The sequence below is a fragment of the Podarcis vaucheri genome (genome assembly GCF_965113315.1).
Source record: "Podarcis vaucheri genome assembly, chromosome: 8".
Classification (NCBI taxonomy): domain Eukaryota; kingdom Metazoa; phylum Chordata; class Lepidosauria; order Squamata; family Lacertidae; genus Podarcis; species Podarcis vaucheri.
Genome location: NC_138766.1, coordinates 20,681,074 through 20,691,152, shown reverse-complemented (window position 1 = coordinate 20,691,152; position 10,079 = coordinate 20,681,074).

The following is a 10,079-nucleotide window of genomic DNA, read 5'->3' as shown; positions in this document are numbered from 1 at the left end:
TTTTCTTTGTATTGAATGTGTTTACTTTTTTTCTTTTTGTGGTGAATGGATGCAATATTTAAAATCAATAAAGATTAAATGTAGAAAAAGAAAAATGCACTTCTTGACTCTGGCATTCTCAAACAGATTTCCCTCCTTTATCTTTCCTCTCTCTTTAGTGTCTGGTGAATGTCCTGTGTCTGGGTTGAGCAAAGGCTCCAAATTTATGCTGGTACCTAATTTTGCATCTGATCTATTTGCCAACACAAGCATGCCCCTATCTGTGGCTGATAATCAGCCCTGGGGAGAAGAAAAGTCTCCTTTCTAATTAACACTGCCTCCAATAGTAACCTGACCACAGATATCAGTGGAAAAATGATTGAGTGCTGACAAAATTAGAGCCCAAACAGGACTGCCCAGAAACAAAAGAGGGAGATATCAACCTGCTTAAGTGAACCCGGATGCATGCAGAAGCACAAAACTTTAGATGGCGTAGCCCAAGTATCCCAGTTATGGGCTACTTTATAAATCCTGTCAGAACAAATTTCAGGGTGGGGGGAAGATTCACATTCTCCCTGCCAATGTGAAAATATCCACATTTGCTTTAAACACACACATTGTAGAGCATCAATAACAGGAGGCCATATATCTGGTCACACTGTTAAGGAGTAATGTGACTCCTTCTGGCAGCTTATTTGAGCTGCTATGAAAAGGTAGCAAGTTGTTCTTTTAAAATTATTTAATTTTAATTTTACTACCTGGGAGCAAGAGAATTGCTTGGGCAATTTTTCTGCCAAATGTGCCAATGTAATTTATTCAGCCCTGAGGACCATGCACTTTGAGTTTGAGGTGGTGGTGGTACCATTTGATAGTCCACTTCTGGCAAGAAACCATCTTGAGATGGCCATGGGTGAGCCACAAGTTCTCCATTTCTGTCTCCACCTCCATTGTTCAGCTCCAAGGTCCTTTGGTGGTTCCCTCACTGTGAGAAGCAAAGTTACACGGAATCAGGGAGAGGGCCTTCTCGGTTGTGGTGCCTGGCCTGTGGAATGCCCTCCCATCAGATGTCCAGGAAATAAACAAATATCTGACTTTTAGAAGACACTTGAAGACAGCCCTATTTAGGGAAGTTTTTAATGTCTGATGTTTTATTGTATTTTAATATTTTGTTGGAAACCACTCAGAGTGGCTGGGGAAACCCAGCCAGATGGGTGGGGTATTTATTATTATTATTATTATTATTATTATTATTATTATTATTATTATTATTATTATTATCCTCACAACTGATCTATAAATCTCTCATTCTTTTCTATGCTCGCCTTTTCCATTTCAAGTAGAATGCAGGTTCTCATTTCTGCTTTTCAGAAAGTGACAAGCAACTGTTGGTTCTGAAAGTAGGTTAAATATGTGTGCATTGATAAATTGCAAAATATCTCAAAGACATTTAAAAACTGGTCATTAGCAATGTTGATAAAGGAATTCCACTACAGGGTAGGGGAAAGGTGATGTTATAAGATCTGTAGATAGAGATCCCTGTGCTCCGAATTCTCAGCCTCTTAGTCTGGACTAAAATTATTCATCTTGCTCAGCTGGTCTTCCAGTATCTAAACAGTGGTTGATTAAGGGAGTAGAATGGATTTTGGTTACTATGGAAATGGAGGTTCACAAATTTGCCTTTGATTAAACCAAATTCATTATAAACACAATTAAGATTGTCAGAACCATCTACCATTCAAAGTATTTTAATTGATTAATCATGTTTTTTAAAAAATAAAAAAACAGATTAAATCAATTAAATGAAATTAAGTACAAATTTGCATCGTGGCACATTTAGCAAATAAAAGATACCACTCATTATCAAGTAAACTTTAGTTAATTAAGGCTCATGGGTGGTCTGCAGGCAGGTTTCCGGGTCATGTGGCCAGCATGACTAAAACACTTCTGATGCAACGGAACACCGTGATGGAAACCAGAGCACACGGAAACACTGTTTACCTTCCTGCTGCAGCGATACCTATTTATCTCCTTGCACTGGCATGCTTTTGAACTGCTGGGTTGGCAGAAACTGGGACAGAGCAATGGGAGCTCACCCCCTTGTGGGGATTTGAACCGCCAACCTTCTGATTGGCAAGCTCAAGAGGCTCAGTGGTTTAGACCACAGCGCCACACTCCCTTGGCCTAAAAGCGAGATGAGTGCCACAACCCCATAGTTGCTTTTGACTGGACTTAACCGTCCAGGGATCCTTTACCTCACCTTTTTTTACCATGGGTGGTGCCATGGGGGAGCATAGGGCAAGCACCTCCACAGTTCCCTGAGTGTACCCACCCCAAGAAGGATAATCAGCCAGTAGTTTAATTCTTTATGGACAAAGAAGGGGGCAGATGGAATTCTACCAGTCTGCCCCTCTCAGGAACCCTTTCTCCCTCCATTCCTAGTGTGTCCTGCACCTCTTCCTCTAGCCCTAGCTCATGCCCCACATTCTGCATCTCCTCCCTGTGTCTTGCATGATCAATGGCTGGAAGAGATTTGGGGTTGCTCCAAACTCTCCAGAGCACCCTCAGCCCCCAAAGGAGTAAGTAGTTTATTTTGTCATTGATACACTTACAAGCCGGACTGTTGGCGCAACCATGTGACCATGCCTCCACTGAAACTGAAGTACTCCTGCCTGATAGGGCATTCACAAACAAGCTGCGACTTCTCCTATGCAGACGTCGTCTCTGTTTCTGCCCCTTCAAGCCCTTCCTGGTCCTGAAAGACAGCAGGGGAGGGGAGGGAGGGGATTCTACCACCCCACCCCTCTCAGTTGGCTTGTCTTCCTCTGCTCCTAGCTCGTCCTGTACCTTCTCCCCCATCTCTGACTGCTTTGACTCTTTCCCTTCCTCCAGCCATGGCTCCTGCCTTGCATGAGGCACAAAACCCAATAAATCACTGATCCCTTCCCTTGAGTCAGCCTCGACCTTGCTCCCCACCTCTGCTACTCACTCATCAGAGCCCTGCCAGTCCCTCACAGCAAACAAGGAACTCACATGTTGGATTCCTATCTGACATATGTTATTTGTCTTTCAGCGATCTTCACATACTGAATACCTAGAAATATATGCTGCCCCTTTTATGCACTCCCAGATTTTATTTCCTGATGCAGCCACCACTAACGATGGAATCCTAAACCCACTTACCTAAGATCCATTGAATTGAGTGGGACTATATACGGTTAGGACTGCACTGCAATTCACAAAACCGATTAAATCTTATAATTTTTTAAAAGCAGTAACAGTTAAAGGAAATAAACACAGGTGTACTGAAATTTCAAATTTCACATATTCAAGGATATTGGACATCCCTTTGGTGAATTCTATAGTTTTATTGGTACAACATTTCACTTTCCCAGGACTTTAGAAGACAATGAAGTATTCCCTTTTATTCCATCTGCATGTAGATAAGGATTGCTCAGCATTTACCTCTAAACACATTTTTACAATTTAATTGTCCTACTACTAACTGTACTAATAACATTTTGTGAAGCTAAAATTTATCATCCTTTTTTATTTCTTTCCAATATCAATGCTTCTGGCTTGATTACATAAAATTTATGTTACCATTTCCGGAAAGAAGTTTAATATGTAATCGTTCTTGCTTTCCATCCCAAATTTAGCAGGAGAGAACATAGCAGCAAACAGTATAGGATGTGGTCCGAGAAATCCTGAGATCAAGTCTCACAACAACCATACATTCACTAAGGGAGCAATCCTATACACAAGAAGCCATCATAAAGCAATCTGGCATAAACTGGTGTAAACTTACAGCAGATACAAATTTCGGATAAATTCAAGTTGAGTTTAAAATAAAGAATGATAAGAAAGAAGTTGCCCGTTGATTTTTAGATCAACCTAGGACAGGCATACATGTCTCCTGGTCACAGTCTTTCCTACTGGGGTGAGATATATTGAATTTCTGTTTCAATTATGGTAGTTATGGCAACCTGCACAGAATTTTGCTTAACGGTTGCCATTAATTTGATTTTAATTAATTTTTATAATGAAATGTTTTTAGAATGTTGGATTATTTGATTGTTTGATTGTTGTTAGCCACCCTGAGCCCGGTTTCGGCTGGGGAGGGTGGGACATAAATAAAATTTATTATTATTATTATTATTATTATTATTATTATTATTATTATTATTTCTAAATGTGCATCCATATATAAAATTGCAAATTTCATGTGAATGCACTCGCTCTCTTTGGGTGAAGATTAGATGGCCACAAACAAACACAGGCAACAAAAAACAATGACAAATAGGAAACTTCCGCTTACTGTGAAAGCATCATTCAGCACCTTCCTTCAGGTCTGTTCTGTTCTGTAAGGGTGGGGAATGCTGCAACATCTGTATCTTTCAAGCCACTTGGCTCTCTACCCTCTCTCTAGCTCCTGCTGGCTCCATCATCATCTGCTTCCCAAATTTCTGCTCTCCATTGGGAAGCCAGCAGAATGAGTTTAAATCCTCCACTGTCTTCCTTTGCATACCCTTATGTCAGGGGCTGAGCAGAAGAGGAGATCGCAATCCTGACCCTTCCAGGGAGGAGCAAGAGGAAGACAGTATGATTTACAACAGTGGTTTGCGGGAGGGGAAAAGATGGGAAATCATGGGATAGGAGGAGCAGGCAGAGCCAGAGCAGCAGCTGGCTGACACGTCATCATTCCAGACACTCCATCTCCCAGAACCTGGTGGGCCTTAAAAGTAGGAGAGCAAAGAGCTCAAAGTCTTCTTTGTGGTACAGGAATTCAATAATATGAAGCAGCACCCATCATTCCTATGCTGGACCACAAAGTTTTCTTCCTAGCCCCCTCACTTGTAAACCTTAGATCCTCACCATACTCATCCAGATCTTATTCCTGGTTCCTTATCTTCTCCTTCTTGGTTATTTTTTTAAAATACAGAGAAAAAGCTGCTATAGAGTTGAGAAAGTAATGTGGTTGTATGAATCAGTCCCAAAGTCACACATAAAGTTGATTATTTGATGGGTACAGGGTTGTGAATGTATATCTATTGGCCTCAACCTGATGGGTTACAAACTGGCAGACTGATCCAAAACTTTCGCCCAATAGTAAAAGTTAATATAGTCCCCAAATAAAACTATTCATCACCTGTTATGGAGATCCATCTTGACAGGGCTGAGATGCAGTCTGACTGTTAACTGTTTCTGGCTTTGCCAAGACTTAAAGCATATCCTCTTTGTGACATCACACATGACATCAGAATGGCATGTTTGCATTCAACCTAGACTATCTCCATGCCAAAAGCAATGGCCAGTAAACTTCTGCAACCAGGTAACCATCAGCCTGACTACCCGTTTGTTTCTATCTAGACTATTGGATGTTTATTTTTTGTTCTCATAATCAAAGCCTGAAGAAGAGCTTTGTATAATCTGAAAACCGGCTTCCACTGTTAAAGAAAACTAATTGTCAGGGACTGGGCAGAGGAGGAGCAGAAGTGGTGGAGACCACCTCCCCACCTGACCCTTCCAGGGAGGAGGAAGAGGAAGACAGTATAGTTTCACAACAGGGGTTTGAGGGAAGTAGCAGCTCAGAGGCAGATGAGGGGGAAAGTTCAGAAATCATGGGAGAGTCAGAACAACAGCTGACTGACATGTTTTCATTATTAAGCATTCCAGACCCTCCATCTCCAAGAACCCGGCAAGCCTTAAAAGTAGGAGAGCAAAGAGTTCAAAGACAGAGGGCACTTAGCGGTACCCATAGAGGAGGTGATGATGATGACGAATGAGGAAGTGGGAGAGATGGGGGGTTGGAGATTCACTTGGGACAACACCATTATCCAAGAGGCTGGGTTCTATAACCTCTCTCTGTAAAGTTTGTAATAAAAAAGGACGGTCAGAAACTTTTCCTTGTCTTTATACTTTCCTGGACAACCAGCTAGGAGCCACTGACAGCATCCTGACACTTTACTTGGTGTTCAGCTGCCAGTTCTACTCAGTGGCATCCTGAAGCTAAGTGGTCTGGTACATCTGCCTAGGCTATTACTTCACTGGGTCACTGCTCTCCATGTGAGGTCAGTGGGGCTGGCTTACCCGTTGGTTTGGCATGGCATGGAGAAGATGGGGACACAAGGACAGGGCTTTGCAATACAGGTAGAATAAACCAGGGCTGGCAAACTAAATACTGTGGTACCTTGGTTCCTTAACAGTTTAGCTGTTGAACAAATCAGCTCCCGAATTCTGGAAATGCGGAAGTAAGTGTTCCGGTTTGCAAATGTTTTTAGGAAGCCAAATGTCCGACGTGGCTTATGTGGCTTCCAACTGAGTGCAGGAAGCTCCTGCAGCCAATCAGAAGCCGTGCCTTGGTTTTTGAACGGTTTCAGGAGTCAAACAGACTCCCAGAATGGATTAAGTTCCAGAACTAAAGTATCACTGTAAAGCTATAGAAGCCTTTGAAAGTGCCATCACAACTTTCCAAATCTATGTGTAATTTCTGTGCTCGTCTCTGATCTCTTATTAACCAGAAATGGCAATCTTCGATAAACAACATTATGTCAGTAAGATTAAACAACGTATTAAATTATCCCTGGATTTTATTTTATTTCACTGGAAACTTTTTTTAAAGGGGGGGCAGAAAACACCTTTGTGTGTTTATTTTCAGTGAGATAAGCACGTTAAGCAAAATAAATTAGAATGCAACGGATGGGCAAAAATCACATCATCTTTTCCCCAATATCACTGTGCAGCCAGCGGTCCGTTTCAGAGCACCTTAATGGCTGACAAGTTCAGTGAGCAAAAATTCCTTTTAGAAGAATGTACTTCTAAATGTGTCGACATTTAGTGTCTTCCATGACTGAATATTAATCATAGCTAATCTCTCAAAATTACATACTTTATTCTCTCCTGATTTACAGTCTCTCTTCAAACCCCAAGATTAAAAGCATTTACTCTCATGGTTCTGTAGTGTAATGACATCATTATAAAGCAGAAGGGAAATGTTTTCATTGCGGAGTTATCATTAAATTGTGCTGATGAAGGATAATACATGGATTGCATAGGAATTTGTCATTAGAAGTGTGTTTAACTACTATTGGGGGCTGCACAGTTTCTTATTTTTGTCTGTGGAAAATACAGCAGTCTAAAAAAGTGAATGCTGAAGATGGAACTCATCAAAACTGCTACATTACATGATGCTCATTTCTGCTGAAGCAACACAAACCCAGTTCTGCTTTTAACCTGGGGTGCAGACATTGTACCTTTGGTAGCTGAATGAATGGGCAAACCATGCCACAGCATGCTCACAACATATAATGCAGGCCTTCCATTCCCAATTCTCCTGCCTGACCATCCTTGCCAAGCTTTGTGGGGGGCACCCCCAAAAAACCCCTTCCCTTCCCCTCTCCAACTCCTGAAACACACCTTCTCATTCTCTCCCATCAGTCAGCTGGAACAGCAATGCACGAACAGAGAACTGAAAGGAGATTTTGCAATTGCAGGAGCCTTTAGGAGAACATCTCTTAGGATCCCTTGAGCTTAGTGAATCCTGATGCTACTTCAAAAAATAAATAAATCAGGGTGACACAGAAGGAAGGAGAGAAAAGGAAAACCTCCCTTCAACCATCTCCTGACATAGGAATGGGGGAGAAACACAATTCCATTCCTAATTTGCTTTTTGTGAAACAATATGGCCATTCTTCAAAATTCACACTTTTTAAAATTTTGCAACACAGTTCTCCAACCAGGTATGTGCATATAAAACTGTATCTATTATTCTAAAGCAGGGTTTCCCAAACTTGTGTCTCCAGCTGCTGTAGGACTACAACTCCCATCATCCCTAGTTATCAGAGCCAGTGGTCAGGGATGATGGGAATCGTAGTCCTACAGTAGTTTGGGAAACCCTGTTCTAAACTGTACATAAAAATAGATATATTGTGGGGGACACACACAAATACACATATTTTAGGGGGATTTCTTTTGCAAAAATGTGCATATTAAGCAACATGACATGTTACGTGCATTCACACTAAAGCAGTGGTGAATTTTCACAAGGACTTTCAAACAAATTGCAAAATGATGTGGAAATGTGGAGAACTGAGCTCATGACTAGTGAAATATAAAACGGGAAAAGATGAAGTGAAGGGGGATTGAGCAGATGGGGAACCATTAGAACTGATTGAGATGTGAGACATTTTTATGATCACTCAGATTGGCTTGGCTTGGTCTGAGGCCTGCTTTTTTTTAAGAATGGGGGGGGGATCTCAGATTATTTTCATATTGATCTGAAGTGAATTTGGGCATGTTCATTTATTGCTAAGCTTATAAGGTAAATGACCCCTAAACGGTTAAGTCCTGTCAAAGGCGACTATGGGGTTGCGGCGCTCATCTCACTTTCAGGCTGAGGGAGATGGCATTTGTCCACAGACAGCTTTCCGGGTCATGTGCCCACATGACTAAACCACTTCTGGTGCAACAGAACACCGTGACAGAAGCCAGAGCGCACGGAAACACTGTTTACCTTCCCACCCCAACGGTACCTATTTATCTTCTTGCACTGTCATGCTTTTGAACTGCTAGGTTGGCAGAAGCTGGGACAGAGCAACAGGAGCTCACCCCATCATGTGGATTCAAACTGCCAAAGAGCCTCAGTGGTTTAGACCACAGCGCCACCTGTGTCCCACTAAACTAATATGGACAGAGGGCTGAATGAAGCATTCCTCCCTCCTATTTTAGAGAAAAGTATTGAGCACTTTGTGCCTTTGTGAATATGGACATGTCACACTAAAGATGACATGCATCCATACCTCATTGCAGAATTCATTGTGGGTAATCATGGGTATGTATTTGAATCTGGCCATAGTATTATAAAGACCCAAACATGTTCTTTAGTAATACAAAATGGGCCACTCCCTCTAGCCTTTTGTACAGCTTGATAGCTGGTGGTTACTTCAAGTTACTGGATTTGTGTCACACACCCTATTTGCCTTGAAGTAGCTCCTAGCTATTCTCTATCTGCAAAATCCACGCAGAGACAGAAATTTGAGTTTTGCAGCTGGCTGTTATAAAGCGTTCTTGGGAAGCTAAATGGTATATTCTTGACTTGGAAGGACAGAGGTTGTTTCCAAACTTCCTTCTCCTCCCTGTTCAACAAGTATATTTGTTTCTCTGAAGCAACAGTGATGGGAGCTGGCTTTTAGACTCCCATTAGGATGCAGTGTTGATCAGCGCGGGAGGCAAAAGGTAATGTAAATGGCATGTATATGTCACCTTTATACATTGCAACCTCCACATTTTCTCTTCAGCCCTTACCTTCGCAATTACTTCCAGCTATCAGGCTAAAAAATAAATAATCTAGATAAAGAATCACCCGCTCTTTCTGCACGATGGGAAGAACAGGATGCTAAAGTATAGGTAATAGCCATTTGGATTTAAACAACACTCAAATAATCTGTTGTCACCCGGAGATTCTGTTTCAGTCTGCAATGCAAATTAACCTTGCAACTCTATCATTCTCCTTAAACACCGCATGCATCTCCAATTCTTTCCTAATATTTATGAGGATTCATAAACTTGTCAGAGCCTGGAATTAAATCCCAGTTTTATGAGACAATGATAAAAAAATAAATTATTCGCTTATGGTACAAACATGCATTTCTGCAGGGAAGGTAAAAATGGATTTTTCAGTCCTCCGATTTATCCAGAAGGTAATTTAGATACATCACTGTTGAAGCAGAATGAAAGCACCAATTTACCAAAAATAAATAAATAAATCAATTTGCAAATTGTGCCTGAATTGGAACAAGTTTTTGTTCCTACTGGAGTTTGACAAAAATAATTGGCAGAAGGAATTTAGATATTCCCTGTGTAAACTTCATAACCATCATTTCTTAGATAAAAATGAGAAAGATATATGTGCAGATAAGACTAATCAGTTGCTTTTGCAACTAAAAGAGAAAGGGGGGAGGAAATAAATGGCCAGTCTCTCCCTCTCCCTTTACACTAGATGGCACAACTTCTCAATTAGTGAAGGAGATCTACTTCTTGCTTCTCTTTTAATACTGTTGGTAGATAAAACAAAAAGAAGGGTACTTTGTATGGATGACTGCAAA